This window comes from Acinonyx jubatus, chromosome A3 (genome assembly GCF_027475565.1).
Source record: "Acinonyx jubatus isolate Ajub_Pintada_27869175 chromosome A3, VMU_Ajub_asm_v1.0, whole genome shotgun sequence".
Taxonomy (NCBI): Eukaryota; Metazoa; Chordata; class Mammalia; order Carnivora; family Felidae; genus Acinonyx; species Acinonyx jubatus.
In genome coordinates this window covers 80,345,839-80,365,765 of record NC_069388.1, presented here as the reverse complement: position 1 = coordinate 80,365,765, position 19,927 = coordinate 80,345,839, and the positions used below count along the sequence as shown (strand labels likewise).

Here is a 19,927-nt window from a genome sequence, read left to right as displayed (position 1 = left end):
CCACCCAGGCGCCCCTATTTATTTATTTTTAAAAATCTACATCCATGTTAGTTAGCATATAGTGCAACAATGATTTCAGGAGTAGATTCTTAATACCCCTTACACATTTAGCCCACCCCTCTCCCACAAACCCCCAGGAACCCTCTGTGTGTTCTCCATATTTAAGAGTCTCTTATGTTTTGTCCCCTTCCCTATTTTTATATGATTTTTGCTTCCCTTCCCTTATGTTCATCTCTTTTGTATCTTAAAGTCCTCCTATGAATGAAGTCATATATTTGTCTCTGACCGATTTCACTTAGCATAATATCCTCTAGTTCCATCCACATAGTTGCAAATGGAAAGATTTCATTCTTTTTTGATTGTCGAATAATACTCCATTGTATATATACACCACATCTTCTTTATCCATTCACCCATTGATGGACATTTGGGCTCCTTCCATACTTTGGCTATTGTTGATAGTGCTACTGTAAACATTGGGGTACATATTTCTCTTTGAAACAGCATACTTGGATAAATACCTAGTAGTACAATTGCTGGGTCATAAGGTAGTTCTATTTTTAATTTTTTGAGGAACCTCCATACTGTTTTCCAGAGTGGCTGCACCAGTTAGCATTCCCACCAGCAGGGCAAAAGAGATCCTCTTTCTCCACATCCTCGCCAACGTCTGTTTTGCCTGAGTTGTTAATGTTAGCCATTCTGACAGTGCACCTTCCTTTTAAAACTCTATTTTCTTCCATGTTCAGATTTGGGTTTGAGTCATTTTGTCATAGAGTTTGGGGTTTAATTACTATTTTCATCATGTAACACTATATGGTGCCTATAGTGGCCCTGGGTCCCTTACCGTCAACTTTTGACAAATAATGAGTTGTCTAAAGAACTTTGACCTTCTACTGTGTTTTCAGGAGAATATCCTGTTCTAAGTTAGATTGTGCTTTTGTATATACCTGTATCAAGTCAGCCAAAATTATATAGGTAATATGTAGGCAAAGTATGCTTTTTAGTGACATAAGAGTTTGTTCAAACAATTTATGAGAGCGTTGTGGTTTTTAAAAATGGTTATATAAAAAGCAGTATTTTGAAATTATGTACAAACAGAGTAGAGTCACCAACAGGAAAGAAAACTCTCTTCTGCTTCCTATGGTAAACAATACCAGCTGCCGTAATAGTTGTGCTAAGACTGTAGACCAGCCAGTAGTGTTCAAATAATCCAGCAGCGTACTGTGAATTGAAGATTATATTCGGAAACAACCATGACTAGAAAATAACTAACTGGCATGGAGTCGAAATGCAGAACAGAGAATGTTGACAGATTTGCTGCTTTATAAGAACCAAATTAAAACTGGAATTTATTGATAGGCTAGTGCACATCACAAAATATTAGGTAGGAAAAACAGATAAATGTGTGGTTCTGGAAAATAGTGACTCTAAGATGGTGTCTCGGTCAGTTTGGGCTGCTATCACAAAGTACATAGCCTGAGACACTTACAAACAATAGAATTTTGTTTCTCCTCGCAATTCTGAAGGTTGGAAGCCTGAGATCAAGGTGCTAGCATGGTCAAGTCCTGGTGAGGGTCCTCTCCTGGGTGGCAGACTGTCAACTTCCACTTGTATCCTGACACAGCCGTGAGCAGAGAGAGGAAACAAGCCTTCTCGTGACTCTTAGAGAAAGGCACTCATCTCATTCACGAGGGCTCCATCCAGATGACGTCATCGAATCCTAATTACCCCTAGAGGCCTCACTCCCTAATACCACCATTATGGTGGGAAGGGAGTAGAGTTTCCACATATGAATTATGGAAGGACACAAACATTCAGTCCATAGGAGGGGGACATCCAGGAATACGAAAATATGGCAAGGAAGTTTGGATCTCTTCATCCTTAGCATCTTGCTGTACGAACAGCAGATGCTCAGAAAATGTCTGTTAAGGTCAACCATGTTATTCTTTTCAGTAAGTTGTGTGGTTATACAACTACAAATTGAGTAATTTGTGTGATCTGGAGACATATCATATTTTGCTCTCAATTTCCTTCAAAGCGTGTTAAATATTCTTAGTCAATAGGCCTTTTCCAGAAAAATGGTTTTTTGCCACCAAAAGCCACCAATGGTACAACATTACTTAATTTTTACTATCACCAAGGAAGAGGTTTTTAATTTCCTACAATGGAAATACTAAGAAATAAAATGAAAAAATAAAAACCTCTTAAGACACTTTGTGGTATGGAGAGAGTTTCAAGAAATAGCCAAATAGGGTGAAGGTTGGGGGGAACCCTGCCCCAGCAATGACCCTAAGACTTACTTCCTGTAATTCATACACTTCACAGACTTTTCTCTTCTGCATGGACACCTGTAGGAGAGCCGCTTGTATGGGAGGCCTGCCGGGTTCCAGAAAAGTCTCGTGGCTGCTCCCCTACGGCTGGGTATCCGATGCTGACAGGTCTGTGTGCAAAACCTGTGAGCAAGCAATGGGGAGTCTGCTTTTCCGTTCACGCTGTCTGGGGGAAAAAGCTGACAGGTCTTGCTTCCTCTCTTCCTGTCTCTGTCTTCATGCTGATCTCTGTGTGCTTTTATAACCTCCTCAACTAAGGACTCATTCCACCTCCTCCCTAAAGAATAATGGAAAAGAATAACGAATTCAGACAATCTGTTAGTACCAATTCAGGTACTAATGAAGGCAGCCCCGGTAAATTGTGAGGTGATTACTCATGCCACAAAACCGTTTTAGAACCCAGAAAAATAAAACTGGAAAGGAGGCTTAGCAATCTTTTGCTGTGCTCATCCTCTACTTTTGTAGCGGGAGAAAACTGAGCCCACAGAGTGAAGATGACCAGGCCAATGACCTTCTCATTCCTAACTCATAATTTTCAGAAAGGAACGTTTGTTTGGCCACAGGAATTTCAAAGTTTTTGGACCAGTCAAAATAGATTTCATTTTAAAATATCTACCTCAGACACACATTCCTGGGAAAATACCTGTATCGAGTGAAAGACAATGGCTCGTGAAATGGAGTATAAATTTAAGTAGTACTACATTGATATATGCAGTCCTAAACCCTAGAATAATGGATCCCGTTCCCCATCCAGGTCACTTGGAATATGTCCGATTAACAACGTGTGCTCCGAATAAATACATATTATGAACAGAATCATCCAGACAGGCAGTTAATGAACATTCCTAGATTATGTAATGACACAAATACAATTTTAAAACCTAAGAGACAATGAACAAAGTCAAGGTCACCTCATTTTCTCTTGATAACCTTTGTAGACACACTCTCAGCTGCCTTCTTAATACTCTCCAGCATCATTTCTACAACTTGCCCTGGTGATTTTTCAATTAGCAGCCGTGTGAGCAACTGGTCGTGCACGCACACGCATATGCACACACAATGCTCCCAGGAACAAAAGCTGGCACAGGACATTAACTCAACTCAACAGGAAAGAAAATGCTTTTCTTTCCTTCCTTCTTTTTTTTTTTTTTTTTTTTTTTTTTAAACCTTGGTGCAGGCACCCTTCTTAGGGGCACGCTGTCAGTCTGGGCCTTTGTCTTGGCTGGCTCCTGATTTTTTAATGCATGCTGAAAACACCACTCCTACAAACTCCCTCCATGGAGGGCACTTTGGATGGCTGCCACTGGCTCTCACTGTATTAAGAAGCATGGATCCATTGCTATTATGGAACCTGAAGCAGAGCCAAGAAGAAGTCTCAAAGGGCCCTCTCCCGAGACAGATGTGAGCAGAATAAAAATGAGACACAAATGATAGCATGAAGCCTCCAGCACTCTTCGGGAGAAGCCAGCACTCTTCGGGGCTGTGGTGTAGGCCAGGAGGATGTTGTAGTTCTTGGGAGAGAAATGAAATTAAAACATGTTATTCTTTACATATTGAGTTCCTTCAGACCTATCATCAATAGGGTGGGTCTTTTTCTGTCTTTATTCCTCAGAGTGGGAATGGGAGTTCCTTAAGGCAAAGATACACATTCAAGACTGAGCAGGGCCGGGTTGAGAGATGGCTCCACCGCTTTCTAAGTGCCCATGGTCCCCATCCTGCTGATCAGATAACAGAGGAAGCAATTGAATATTCTTGTTTATACTAAAGTATTAGAGACTTAATGTGTTACTTCTCCCAGGGGTGTCTGCACACCAGAGGTCCTTGCTTCCCCGAGGCCCCAGGAGAGCAAACGATATTTAACCTAAAGGAATATACAGAACTAATGGTAGCATTCCAGGCACCAGAGCTTTTAAATTGCCCTACCCCGGAGACCATCTATTACTACAAGGATGGATCTAAATATCTGATGAGGTGACAAGAAGAAAAGGGAGTGTCATACAGAAATAAACCTGGAAGGGTAAGTCCTGATTCTGCTGTACTTTCTTTCTCCTTCCTCTACCAATCATTCTAGCCCTCATAACGATGGTTTCTGCAACCCATTGCCCTTGTGACTAAACTGGTTCCGAAGATTCAGCAAAGCATGTCACATGTTTTATTGGTAAAGATGAACTCAGTGCTGAGTGCAGTGCAAAATGAAATTAAGGGTCAAAAACAACGCTGCAGATCAAAAAGAATGAAATCTTGCCATTTGCAACTATGTGGATGGAACTAGAGGGTATTATGCTAAGAGAAGTTAGTCAGAGAAAGACAAGTATCATATGACTTCACTCATATGTGGAATTTAAGATACAAAACAGATGAACATAAAGGAAAGGAAGCATAAATAATATAAAAACAGGGAGGGGGACAAAATATAGGAGACTCTTAAATACAGAGAACAAACTGAGGGTTGCTGGAGGGGCTTTCGGTGGGGGGATGGGCTAAATGGGTCAGGGGCATTAAGGAAGACACTTGTTGGGATGAGACTGAGTATTATACATATGGGACGGATCACTGGAATCTACTCCTGAAATCATTATTGCACTACATGCCAACTAACTTGGATGTAAATTAAAAAATAAATTTAAAAAATCATACTAAAAACAAAATGAAACAAAGAACAATGCCTTGGAACTGAGTAAAATGGCAAAAAGTCAGGTGGAAATGTTACTCCACCCCAGAGCTGGCGCAAATAGCACCCAAAGCCTCAGGAATCACTAATGTTTTAATGGGAAAGGACACTTCGCTAATGATGCGTGATTGTGTTTGTTTGTTTGTTTTTTCCTTTTATTATGAGAGTAAGAAGAGAAGAAAACCCATTTGGTGGGCCAGGGCCAGAGGATTTGCCAGATATTTGCTGACCCACTGCATCTCAGTGTTTCTCCGTCATTCCTTCAAACTCTCGCATTATCGCCCTTTACTACACCCTCCAGCCACCAGCAAGACATAATCATACGGATTCTGCTTGAGCATCGGGCCAGGGGCAGGCAACCCAGGGCTTCATGGCCTAGAGGGGGACTTAAAAAACAATAATAAACCAACTAAAAAGCCAGTCTGCTTTCTATTATCACCATGGCAAGCAAATCTAAACAATGTCAGTAATACTCTGCTCTCCCCCAACCGAAAAAAGATCTTTTGTTGAGCTAGGTTCTAAACAATTGTAGCAGTTGCTGCTGGGTTTTAATAATATACATGTAAACTTCAATGTAGCACATTTTTTTATTGCTTCTCCTTTAGTAAACATCTTCTACATGGAACCTGATTCAGAGACCCAACTCCATGCATTTATTTTGAGGGTAAGTACATAATAGAGCTTGCTCTGGGCACAAGTCTCCCACCTCTCCTAGTACATATTCTGATGTTCAAACAATGGATTCAAGATAAATAACGATAGCATAGTAATTGTAAAGACAAACAGAACTTGAGTTATTTCAGTTGTCCTTCTATGTCACCGCTTGGAGTTTTTTACTGTTTAAATTTTCTGGGATTTATCGTGCATTGGGAGTTTTATGCATTTCTGCCAAACACCTCCTTATGTTTAAGACTTTTCCTATTGATTTAATATGTTGCTTCATATGAAAGAAGCCTTTCAAGATTAAAATTAAAATTAATAAAAAGCGTTCTTTGATCAAAGACAGATTGACACTTCATAAATATGGGAAGAAAAACAAGTTTGACAAAGTCGCTGACAAAGTTGCAGAAGTTACTGGCGAAAACAGAAACTACAAAATTACTATTCATCACTGTGAAAGACCAATAAATAGGTCTAAGTTTTCATCTCTTTCTTCAAAACAATACGTTAATGACATTGAAAGTATTACCCCCAGATTCTCTTCCTTTTATGGGATATTTATTTTTAATTTTTTAAATGACAGAATACATTTCATAAAAGAACATTTCTTTCCTGACCATTATTATTATTGGTTTCACTGTGCCATTACCGCTAAAAATAATTTTGTCCTATAGGAAGGGGGCTGTTAGAAATGATCTGCTCTGGGTGTCCAATATGAGCCCCACCACCCCAGTCTTTCACCTACTCTGTACTCGAGTACAGCCTCCTCCCCCACCCCACCCATCCCTCCAAACAGGACCTGTTAGTCAAGTATTAGAGAAAGGTAGATCTGATGCGCTTTATTTCTTTACTGTTTATTTATTTATTTAGAGAGGGGGGAGGGGCAGAGAGAGGGGGAGACAGAATCACAAGTAGGCTCCCCAGTGTCAGCGCAGTGCCGATTTGGGGCTCAGTCTCACGGATCATGACATCATGACCTGAGCTGAGATCAAGAGTCAGACCCTTAACTGACTGAGCTACCCAGGTGCCCCAGATCTGATGCACTTTAAATGGTTCATCCCTCCTCCCAAGTTCTTCTTCCATCTTTCTCCCACTTTTTCTTCTAGAGACTAGAGTTAGGTTACAAAATTAGAAGGGTTAAAACTAATTCTTCCACTCCCTTTTCCCATTAATTGAGGTTAGAGATGAGCAGAGGGCTGCCTCCCCGGGATCTGCCTACCCACCTGTGTGAGACAGGGGAGGGGGTGGGAGAGAGGAGGGCTCAGCTTCCACAAGCTTGCCTGGACTCTTGGAACCCTGTGTCAAGCCAGAAGTCAGTGGCTTTCCTCTCTAGAGGGAGTTTGATAACTCAAATCTTAGCACCCTCCTAACACCTCGAGAACACTTAGTCCTAAGATGCTGCATTTAATGAGCACGTTGCTCCCACCTTCCACCCCCAGACCACCAGCATCACCCCTAATCTCACAGAGAGAGGGCAGTTTACATTTCAGTCCATACACAACCGCCCCCCCCAACTCTGATGAGCCTGATGCCTCGAACTCTGAATAATCAACTCCAATCCAGAAGGAAAATATTTTCCACCCAAATTTAACACACAGGATCATCATCACCCTTCAATTCTCAGAAGGTCTCTACGTCTCCAACAGAGATTCATTATGTCTTTAAGTGTAGCGTTTCCTTCATGTTGGTAACAGGGAAAAGTTATGATATTTATTTTTCATTTTTCCTGACAGAATATAATGAATTCCACTGATGACCTATTTCTGAAATCCACCAATCAAAGGAAATTGTAAAGTTCACCATAGTAACAGCTCCGTGTCAGTCGCCTGAGTGAGAACCACACAGCATAGGAGGCCCCGGCCAATCACGGGGCAGAGTAATGTTACCATCTCATAGCAACCAAGAGATCTGCATGGCAACATCAGTTGCTATATGAAAGAAAAATTAGAAACAATATTCTGCTAGGGAGAAATAAAAGTATTAACTGTTAAGTCATACTTGAGTCACGGTTGGAGGACCTATCCTAAAATATCCATCTAAATATACTCCGATAATACCTGTCAGATCCAAGAGTCCATGTGCTAGGAACCCCTCGCCCACCACCGACTAGAGCCACTTGAGCATGAAAGAGAGGGGACTACCCATGGAACAGACCACTTCTGAATAGGAAGGGAAAGAGCACTTGAATACTAGCAGCAGTAGGCAGATTGGGAGGGTAAATCACACGTAAGTCATCACATTTAATCCATGAGAGAGGCAGGGCAGATACTAGTATTACCACTAAATTCTCCATTTCCTCCTCCCATCCCGAACCTGTTCCTCCCCCAGCCGCAACTATCTCAGCTAATGGCCACACAACTCTTCTAATTTCTCAGACCAAAAACCTCACAGGCCTCCTTGACTCTTCTCTTTTTCTCACACTCAATCCAGTTCATCAGCAAACCCTGTTAATGCCACTTTCAAGAAATGTCCAGAATCGAACCATCCTCCACCCCACGTCCACAGCCATACCCTGGTTCAAACCATCGTCTCTTCCTCCTAACCCATGTCCCTGCTTCCTGGCCTTGCCCACCTACATTCTGTTCTCAACGCAGCAGCCCGAACGACTCTTCCAAAACACAAGTCCTAGGCTGACAACCCTCTAGTGACTTCCCATCCTCTCTAAAGTAAAAACCCAGGGGCGCCTGGGTGGCTCAGTCAGCTAAGCGTCTGACTTCGGCTCAGGTCGTGATCTTGCAGTTCGTGGGTTCGAGCCCCTCATCGGGCTCTGTGCTGACAGCTCAGAGCCTGGAGCCTGCGTTGCCCCTCCCTGGCCCCCACTCTGTCTCTGTCACTCTCTCAAAAAGTAAATAAACATTAAAAAAAAAATACCTAAGTTCTCCCCACGGCCTACGAGGCTGAACACAGCTTAGCTCCCTCTTGTTCCCCTCTGCCCCCATCTGCTGCTATTGTCTGCTCTGCTCACCTGCTCCAGCCCTACTGGTCTCCTTGCTGTTCTTCCAGTGCACCAGGATCCCTCCTGCCTTAGGGCCTTTGAACTAGCGATTTCTTTATTTGGAACGTTCTCCCCACCCCAGATACCCTCATGGCTCACTGTCTCACTTCCTTCAAGTGTTCACCTCAGATGTCCCCTTCTCAGTGAATCCTTTTCTGACCTATTTTAAAATCTTTGTACCCACGCCATTAACCCCCAGCCCCTAACCCCCCCTTCCCTGGAAGTGGGCACTAGAACAGTGCCTGGCACTTAGTAAATACCTGATAAATGTCTGATTGTGAAGAAAAGAAGCACTGTTTTACGGATAAAGTAAACTCCGGAAACGAAATCAGTTCCTCAAAGCCTCACAGCCAGCACGTATTAAAGTTCAGACCTGAACTCAGATTTGCCAGAGACTCCCCAAACTGTGTTCTGCCTTCTCTACTGCGTTTTGATTTCCTTTTCCAGATCTGCTACCTCTTCTAATAAGTGCCGGGAGCCCATTAATTCCCTGGGACGGGAAGAGGGGCCACTCGGTTGATGGGGCATCTGTGGGCATGGCCGCAGCAGCGGTGGAGAGTGGGGGTAAGCTGGCCAAGAGCAAAAATGATGCACAAGGAACACTTCCCAGTGAATCAGGAAGTGTGGCTAAGGCCATGTCGACTGAACAATGATATGATACCCCACTGGCGATGACCTACCCCACCCCTTTACTTGGTACTCTTCAGCTATCCTATCTCTTTACCCACTCAGGTAAAAACAAGGATTTAAATGGAATTGTTAGTCTGTAAAATGTTTCAATTCTTGCTAGTTTGTACTCAAAGAGTCTCAGAGTTGTATTAAGTGTACATTGCATGACTGGTAGAAAAAACAAACAGAAAAATTCAATCACCAAATGATATGTGTTCTGGTCTACACAATAGTTTTAGGTTGTGTTTCTGTTTTTTTTTTTTGTTTGTTTGTTTGTTTTTTTGTTTTTTTTTTTAAAGAGAAGCCACCTAATTTAGTTATGGCATTATGTGGAATTTTGTGTTTTTGTTAAAACTATACTAAAAACTCATGGTCATGTGCCCACGTTTTCCACCCTGATTCTGATAGCAGGTGGTAAGTGGTGGAGGAGGAGATGGGAGAGACGATCCAGAAGCAGAGAAGGGAGAGAAATAAACCTAAGGCAGGAATATGTTGCTTCCAAGGCCGGGACTGGTGATCGAGAAATGCTGGTGTAGACACAGACATCGTCAACAATCTTGTTGGGCACCTGCTGAAGACAAAAAAAAAAAAAAAGTACAGCCCTTTCACCAGGAAACTAGAACATGAAAGACAAAATCAGGAATAATAGTAGCTATCCCTTCTTGAGCATGTGACAGCATGGCAGGCATTTTGCTACGTACTTTCATAAAGTTTTATATTTAAGCCTCTCAGCAGCTCTCAATAAGAGGAATTTCCCCTCCTCCCTCCTCCCACCATTATATAAAGTGACCTCAGAGAAACTAAATGATTTGCCCAAGGTCATACAACTAGAAAATGATAAGGCTGAACCATTTGCTTCCAAAATCTTCTTCTTTTTTTTTTTAAGTCTCCACACCCAGCATGGAGCCCAGCATGGTACTTGAACTCGCAACCCTGAGATCAAGACCCTGAAATCAAGACCTGAACTGAGATCAAGAATTGAACCCTTAACCAACTGAGCCACCGAGGCACTCCAACCAAAGTCTTTGTTCTTAACTATTACACTACACCTCCTCTCTTTAATAAGATTAGTTAATGTGATATAAATAAACATGGAAGACACAAGGCGACATAAGGAGGTGGACATAAGGAATCATTAAAAAAAAACAAAAACCAACCTTCCGTGAAACTACCCATCCTCCCAAGTATCTTTGTATGGAGAGCGAGGCAGGTGTGTGGATGTCCTGAGGGGGCCAGGCCTACAGTCCTGCTTCTCATCTCAAAGGCAATGCCATCCCTCCTCCATGTCATGCCATAAATTTATCTCAACATTGACAGAAAAGGAAATGCCAATGCTGTGCTCATAAAGGTTCATGTTGCTAAAGGTTGCAGAACACATATTGTTCTATAATCACTCCCTTGTTGACATAAAACTCACAAGTGAGATGTTTCATTACACTGAGAACCCAGGATGGTGAGCTCTCTCCACATAGTGAGGGCATCAAGGGTGGGCACCAAAAGCGAATGGAATTGGGGGCCCTGGAATGTTTCAGGGAGACTTCTGACCTGATGGGGAGGAAAGAGCAGGTGTGTGTTAAAGTGACGACCCCTCTTGGCTGCATTTTATTCCTTCCAGTATTTTTCCTTAGAAGCAAACTTCCACCTAAACAGAGAGAAATGAAAAACCCGTTACAGATTCCTGAATTTAAAAAATTTTTTAATGTTTATTTATTTCTGAGAGAGAGAAACAGAATGTGAGCAGGGGAGTGGCAGAGAGAGAGGGAGGCACAGAATCTGAAGCAGGCTCCAGCCTCCGAGCTGTCAGCACAGAGCCCAGTGTGGGCTCGAACCCACAAATGGTGAGATCATGACCTGAGCCAAAGTCAGACGCTTAACCAACTGAGCCACCCAGGCGCTCCCTGAATTTTTTTTTTTTTTTAAATCAAGCCTGACTTTACAGAAAACATGAAGCCAATATGCTATAGGGTCTGGCATTCTGCCATCGTCCTGGGAAATTTCTACCCAGACTAAACTTTCTGGCTATTTAGCCTGAGAAGTGGCTATTTCTCTGTATTTAAAGGTGGTTTAACTGCATTGCCTAATAATCAGGACCATCAGTTCATTTCTATATTTTTCAAGCAGTAACAGCTCTCACCTTTGCAGTGAAGCTACCCTTAACCATGGTAGACCTGAATGCCCTTAGCATTTATTATTTGGACCAAACATTAGGCACTGGCATATTTGCCATGGCATACTGTAGAAGATAGTATGATCTAGAGGAAAGGATCCTGGAATCGGCTCTGAGATTTGCTAATTGTGAGCTTTTCGGCAGATTATTTATCCTTTCCTCCCTTGAGTTCTGTCATCCGTAAAGTGAATTACAAGCATATTTAATTTATAGAAGTTTTGGGTGAGGAGTAAATATTGCGGCAGGGCCTAATATAGTGCCTGGACATAACAAGTTATTATTTTAAAAGTAAAATACATAAACAAATGGACCAAAAGATGCCCCAAATGGGAATGTTAACTTTCTAACTGGATCTCTTAATCCTTGCTGAACTATCCTAATTAATTATGCATGATTCTCTCCTGAGAACCAAAGTGCACACAATCCCATCTTCGAAAAGGAGACAACTTACCTCCCCAAATTTTGAGACAAGTCTGCTACATTTCCCTCAAAACCGAATGTCAGTTTTCTTGTCAACATACTCAAGGACAAAGCCTCTCAATCCACTGATATCAAATATTAGATTTAGGCTCAATGTTTCTCTTCTGACTGCTGCAACACTGACTGCCTCATTGCACCAAAACTATGGTTAAGGACAGCGTCATCTTTGACTCACTCATCTTTGACTCCACAGGTCTTCTGCTAACCTGTGAGTCCATAAAAACTACCTGTATAATGATGGTGTAGATTTCAGGCTATAAATCCTGTTTAAATGCAGATGGCCAAACTTGAAGTGGGTTGGAATAGTCTTTTGACAGATGAAACCCCAATTTCAAACGATATAAAACAGGCTGTATGCTAGCCCTTCTCCCTTCAGACCATCTGGGTAACGTATTTGGCACGGATATCAGGTGAGTTTGATGGATGCCCTCCAGCCTTCGGGAATAGGACAAGAGTCTTCCCTGGTGCTCATGGGAGTTTATTGTCAGGAACTTGGGATACAATGAAGCTGTTGGACCTGTCCTCTGACTATTGCTGGAAGGTACAGCTGAGCATAAACTGTGGCAATAGGGGTGAGGGCTGGGGCAGTGCTGACACAAAGGCCCAGCTCAGGCATTTGGCTATTTGGGTGGAGAGTGGAAGCCCTGTTGATTTGCTGGAGGAGTCAGTGAGCCCTGAGGGAAAAGAATGCAAAAGGGAACTTTGGAACTGAAGGGAGCCTGGGGATGGGAGTCAAAGCCCCAGATGCCTGAATTCTGCCCAGGGGCCCTGGCTGACTGGTGGTGTGGAAGGGTGCTTTCAGATAATACACAGGAGAATGCTAGCCAGATATCCTCTGAGCCAACTCAAGGGCTCCTGTCTCTTGTTCCCCAGAGGGAGGTCTCTTAGGAAATAGAATAAGTCTGTCTCTTCGGGATGCTAATGAAGGAATCGTGAGAAAGAACGCTCACCCTCAGAGCAGCAGATGAAGTCTGCAGACAGCAGAGCAGGAGTGGCCCCAGTGACCATGGCAAGAAAACTTGAATGGCTTCCAAGGAGAATCTACAAGACATACTACCGTCCTTCGGTGCAGGCAAAGGAGGACCATGCTTTGGAGGGCTCCACAGGACACAAACACAAAGAAGAAAATTTTAAAGAACACATGGCCGCTTTGTCGCTCAGGGTCTGGGTCTCCGCTGTGGTGCTCTGAGACCCTCCCCCTAAACATCTGCTTTCCTGACTGACTTTGTTCAGGCCCCAGGGACACATCTCCCCACATCTCTGGCCTGGCCTCCAAATGTCGTCGTTGATTGTGGCTTCTGCTGCTGTGGACTTCATAAAGGAGCACTGCTTCCAAGGGTGGGTGGGATTTGAGCAGCTAAAGCACTCAGCAGGCAAGAGAAGAGGACAATTGCCCCGTGTTTCTCCTCAGCACGAATGGGATAGATTATTGCCTAACAAGGTCCTGTTTTACAGTAGAGCCGCGAGACAATCGTCTCGCCTTTTTTTCGTGTTTCAATTTGTGGGTCAAAGAATGACACGTATTTTATAACTTGTTTTCTTGATTTAAAACATGTAAGTAACTCCATTGATGTTTTTGTCTGAGCCCCTTTAAATGTTAGGGGCCTGTTCTGTGAGTGAGCCAGGACCCCACCCCCAGAAGGAACAGGAGGGGAGTGCCCAAGGCAATGATTCTGCTGCACGGTGTGGGGGAGGGGGGTCATTACCTTTCCATCTACTACCCAGGGCTCCTGTGTCTTCTCCCAAAGGGTGTGGCCCCAAAAGGCCGGTGTTACCAAATACTGAAACCAAAATCATCCTATTTGGCAAACATTCTCCAATATTGACGTGGGTGCTGCCTCCACGGCTTGTGCAACAGATCAGCCAAGGCAGCACATTGAATAGCTGGCTTGTTTGACTAGCAGGAACATTTTTACATAGAACTTCCACTCTCCTCCCTTCCTAGGAATGAAGGAAAGAGAACCTCCAACTTCTGTCCCCGCCGACTTGCTGTTGCTATCCAGGGGAGGAATGGTGGATTTAGTTGGTCAGAGCCGGAATTTACTGAGCCACACTCTTATGGATGGTGGGGTGATTGGGTCTCATAATAGGAGAAACAGTCTCTGCCTCATAGAGTTCAGATTCTTCCTGCCTACCCCTGTGCTTCACTTCTCCATTTGGCAGGAAAACTAGAAAGGGGTTCTCGCAAAGGAAGGATAACCCTTTTCCTTCCCTCCCTGTTCAGCCCTGGCTGGGTGAGTGAGAGGAACTTTGACCTACGCAGCTGGCCCGGTTACTGGTTAGAATCTGTGCGGCAGGTCTAGTCCTGTGCTTGAAGGCACACGTGACTTCATGAGTCCCAAGGCAGAGATTCAGGGTCAGAGATGGGAGGTCACAGGTCCAAGTCATACTCCCTAACACATTTCTCCAGAACTCCTGTTTGTTGCAGGTGTATCAGACAAGGTAGGCGAAGTGGCTGTAACATCAGACCCACTACATGGGAGAGAATATGGAAGATCATCTCTCTGATGTTTCAGTCTAAGGTGACTGGGTCTCAGTTGGGAGACAGCTCTGCTCCACACAGTCTTCCCGGGCCCTGGGCTGACAGCATCTCTCCCATCTTCAACATGTGGCTTCCGAGGCTGCTCTGTTCTGGCCGTCCAGGAGGGGAAAGAGAGCAGTCCAGGGAGAGATTCCGCTTAAGCAAAGGAGGTGGAGGTTGCCCATATAGCTCGCTCGCATAGTCCATTGACGAGAGCTCAGTTGGAAAACCTGCCTATTCTACAGGAGGCCAACAAACGGGAGCACAGATGGAGGGAGACAGCTAGCATTCTCCACCTCAAAGGAGTTATTGAGCCTTGTAAAGAACATACAGGCTGCACTTTTACTTGGAGGGGGACACTCTTCAGGAACATGCTAAAATGTTAGTTTGTTGACTAGTCAACTAGTGGTTGACTGCTAAGTTACTCATAAAAATGTTCCAACCCAAACCATCTCTTACCTATAAACAGTTACAGAACTCTCATCATATATTTATTGAATTATTTGGGCAGATTCAAAGATTTGGGGATAAAAGTAAACACAGGTTCTTCTTATAGGCCTCATGTAGGCTGTCTTAGGATGAAAGACACCTTAAGACTCCCAAGTTAATACATCCTTATCAGTTTGATTGCCTATCTCTAAAAATAATCGATGATATTATGACCCATCCCTGGTAAAACATTGTGGCACCTTTTAATTAAGACACACGGCCTAAAGGATATATTGGCTCACTCAGGTTCTCCAAGCAATAATCCTAACTTCCAATATTGTTAACTTCTTTAGGTAAGATCATTAGAAAGTCATATACCTGGGACATAGAAGTTTAGTTGCTTCCCCACCCCCCCAAAAAAATTGCTGAATTTTTTTTAAGTTATGCACCTGAGATTTTTGAGGCACAATATTTTAAATGTCTACTTAGGATCATTTATTTTCTTTCATTAAACAGTAGTTGAATACTTTATCCTTTAAGTTACTCATTATTTCTTACATAAGCACTCATGCAGCAGACTCCTGAAATCCTGAGCTGGAAAATTTCATATCTTCAAATGAATATACTGCATCTTTTTTTTTTCTTAAAAGAACCATGCAATTTACCCCCTCCCCTGTTTTAGTTTCTAAGATTAACATTAAATTGAACAATCAGCTGTAATAGCTGGTTATATTCTGTTGCCTGAAATCTATGCCCTGGCTTGTTTTCTGCTTTCATAAACTTTTTTACTTTGGAATAATGGAATAATTTTAGATTTACAGAAAAGTTGTAAAATAGTGCAAATAGGTCCTATATACTCTTCATCCAGTTTCCCCTAATATTAACATCTTAATTAATCTTGGTACATTTGTCAAAACTAAGAAATTAACACTGGTGCAATATTATTAACTCAGCCACAGACTTTGTTTGGACATCACCAGTTCTTCCACTAATATCCTTTTTCTGCTGCAGGATACTCCACTGCATTTAGCCCAGCGTGCTTTAATTGAAAGATCGTGTCCTGGCTGAAAATCATTCCTAAGAAATGTAATGGCTAGGAACTAGAAAAACATTTTTTTATTTAAAATTTGCAAAAGATTTTTTTTTTCAAAAAAAAAAAGAGACATTAATTTATCCTTGGGGCAAACTATTCCTTTGTTTGGGGAAAAATACTCTGGGGTATTTAGTTACATAAGTATAAAACAAATACACTGTGTGTCTGTTGAAGCCTACGGAAAAGCCTTAACTTTACATATATTAGCTGGAGGTTTTCAACATAAACTAAGAGTTCTATTATGCAATTGAGTTGGGTTAAAGCTTTGTATGGGTATATGCTGGCTTTGTGCCTCTATGGGAGACAGCCATGAGTAGAGGATGGAGTTTTCCTAAAATGAGCAAACGTTCCCATTGCCAGTCATCCTGGGAGAAGACAGCCCTTGGGACAGAAAATGGGGACTTGGAAGGATGGCTTTATATCTCAGTTAGGAATGAGAAGGCTTCCTTCTCTCCTAGCCTTGGATTTTTTTTTTCAACGTTTATTTATTTTTGGGACAGAGAGAGACAGAGCATGAACGGGGCAGGGGCAGAGAGAGAGGGAGACACAGAATCGGAAACAGGCTCCAGGCTCTGAGCCATCAGCCCAGAGCCTGATGTGGGGCTCGAACTCACGGACTGCGATATCGTGACCTGGCTGAGGTCGGACGCTTAACCGACTGTGCCACCCAGGCGCCCCTCCTAGCCTTGGATTTCAAGTAGTGAAGACAAGCTCAAGGGATTCCCAGCGGCGGGGATGAGCCCGCCCTTGCCACATGGAGACAGGTTGAACACCACCAAGTCTCATGAGGCTGATTCGGGTCTGCTGGGCTCTAAGAGCAGCAATCATTGAGATATCCACCAATTTGTATCTCCCCTGTGCTACTCTTCTAAACAAGTCTTACCCCAAATTGTGGCTTAGTGCCAGCTGTGCTATGGGGAGTTAAAGGTCAGGCTGGGGATAGAGTGGCAAATAGGAAAACAGTAACCTCTCTCCCAATGCCTCAGGCAGCCTAGCTAGAGAAGAAGCTATAGGTTCCATATCTCTGAATACACATGAGTCCTCACCTTCAAGACCTCCAAGAAATACCTGGGCATATTTGATGAGCATATTTGATGGAAGTTAACTTCCTACAGTGTCAGGTAGAGGCTCAAAGTCATCATAAAGTGGGTATTAAATGTGACTTAATTTTATGGTTCTGGACTACTAAGGTCTATATGTATAGGTTATACTAGAGTTTCTGCTCTGGTTTACTTTAATTGCTTAAATTCATTCATTCATTCAATCATTCATACTTATAGAGTACCCACTGTGTGCCAGGCACAGTTCTAATCACTGAGAATGAAAGAGAAAAAAGAAAAAGATGAATCTGACTTCATGAAAAAGTCCCTACCCACATGGAGAAAAATACATTGCAAGGTACATTGTGTGCCTTCTAAATCCTAATGAGGATGTCAGAGAATTACAGATATTTTAATTTTTAAAGCTATGATTTAATTTAAATATGGTTTTGCTACATGATAAAGAACTCTGATTCAGTCTTAAAAACTTGAAGGATTTAGTAGATACGGTTCATCAGGAAGGTTTGGGGAGCACATCTCCATCCTAAAATAACTTTCTGAGAAGAGAAAGAACCCTCTTAAGACTTTTGGCTTCTCTGTACCCCAAGCCCAGTAGTAATCATTGAGATTTCCTCTTGGCTTATGGCCAAAATCTAAACACCATCTTGGCCACTAACATCTGAAAAAACAGAACAATAAAGTCTTTAGAAACAGAGAGTCTTTAGACATTTCTTTTGAAAACAGCGCTAGAATAGAGCTTCTAAATCTTCTAATTGCCCCTGCTGACGTAGTCTGTTATAAAAACACAATAGTGAATAGGCAAGGACCAGACGATTCCAAATTGTCAAACATCAGAGAGATACTACAAATCATCTCTCTTAAAAAATATGGCTGTCAAAGCCTATGATCCTGATTGCAAAGACATCTGTGACTAAATAATGCTGGTTATGGAAATTGCTGAAAAGTTATAAATAAAATGTTAAATAATACAGTACAGCTAATTCCCCAGGTGTTGTTTCTATTCTCAAGTAAGGATCTACATGAACCAAGTGACAGCATACAGCTTTCCTGTGGGTGTAAATCTCTAGAGATATTGTTCACTCACATTTGCTTATGTCCTTTTACTTGATCAGTTGCAATAACATTACTATTTCTTGCTTTGTTATTTCTTCTTTCCAATCCACATCAGTAGCTTGTTCTTATAAATAATTCAGCATCTATCTGGGCATTTGTTGGCAATATTCTCTTACATGATGTTATATAGGAAGAGGGAGAGCAGTAATGCTTAAATATGGGGAAATAATGTTTCTTTCAATCTTTCATGCTTACATGTTTCATTCTGTCACATCTTTTGCCTCTGAACTTACACTGAACTTTCTCTTCCAGCAAGTCTGGTTGCATGGATTCAAGGCTGCTGCAAAATTTGATATAACTGAAACTTGATAAGAAGTTTCAGTCCAATCAAGTGTACCTACAAAATAATCTACATACCTGTAATTCCTGGTGATCTTGCATCTACTTATATGTTCAAATAGGCTTTAAAGGAAGCACATCAGATTATCTGTCTGTATACACTAAGGGGCCAGCAGAACCTTTTATTGCCCCCCGTCCCAGCAAAACAACAGTGGTCAAATGTTACCCCAGTCTCAATTAATCCCACTTAATACCAAAATAATATATATGAAAGATTAAGAATATGGAGGAGCTTATGAACACAGAACTCTGAATTTAATTTAATTTTTTTCAAACAATTTGAGACAACACTGTTAAAATTTCCAGGACAAATTAGAGCCAGGTGTTCAAATTTGAGATTTGTAGTTGAAACCTTGCTGGCTTACTTCCCACAATACATCCTACATATCCCTGGAACTATTGGGAAGTTCACTATAATTGCAACAGACATTCATCTTCTGGTTTCTAAATAGAAGTAAAGAAGGCAAACTTTGAAAACAGAATGGAGTCCACTTTGGGGGAATTATATTTATACCTTTCTTGATTGACCAGGACTAAGAGCATACCTTTTGTAAATTATGAAAACCTATAGGAACCCGGGTCAAGTGTTGACTCCAGGCCCTCTGCACATGCTGTTCCCTCTACCCAGAACACTGTTTCCTTCCTGTCCACTCTAACTTCTAATCCAATTTCATTTCACCCTTAGCATCTTGGCTTCCCTGATACCTTAGAAGAAGTTGAGTGCCCCAGGACCGTCCTCTTCTTGTCTTCAGTGGCTGATTGATGTCTGCTTCTTTCAAAAAAACATAAAAAGTTGTAAGAAAGCAGAACCATATCTGCATTATTCTCCGCTGTCTAGCCATGTTCAAAGTAATTGTTCAAAATGTACTTGAATGGATATGTTAATGCATGTGAGTGAAAATAACAACTATCACTTCTATGTTTTTTACTAAGTGCCAGGCTCTGTGCTGAGTGTTTTATATGTGAGAATGAATAGATGGATGAATGACCATCAAAAATGAGCACTAATAACATTAGAATCATCTGAATGAATAGTCAATCCTGTCTTAAACAAGTTATGCATGAAACTTTTTGTTTACATAAAATGTAGAGGAAAGTTTCAAAGTCCAGTATTATATGATTTACATAACTTGCAAACCAGAGAGAAACCCAAGTTTTGTGGGTAAACTGTTAAGATCAAACCTTGGGGGAAAAAAAAAAACAGGATAAAACAAGAAGGTATTAACAGTAGCCAGAGAAAACAGGAGATAGGAGATAAGAAGCCTGGAGTAAAAGTACATTTACTCAGGTTCCCAGAGAGGTAGATTACCCAAAAAGGGTTGAAAACTAATGCTATATATTCTATTTGGTGAACTGTATTTTTCACTTAGTACATGTTGAGCATCTTATCATGTCATTA

At 42.0% G+C, this 19,927-nt stretch overlaps 1 long non-coding RNA gene across 2 annotated transcripts; it reads right to left on the bottom strand.

Annotated features, from left to right (window-relative positions):
- Positions 1-6,519: 6,519 nt before the first annotated feature.
- LOC106973460 (uncharacterized) lies at positions 6,520-19,309 on the bottom strand. 2 transcript variants are annotated; one of them, XR_001429993.3, is made up of 3 exons: positions 19,234-19,309; positions 10,871-10,967; positions 6,520-9,896 (listed from the first exon to the last, which is right to left on the bottom strand). It is a non-coding gene; the product is annotated as an uncharacterized LOC106973460 (long non-coding RNA). The 2 variants fall into 2 exon arrangements; XR_003424782.2 differs by having other exon boundaries at positions 6,520-9,893.
- Positions 19,310-19,927: the final 618 nt, after the last annotated feature.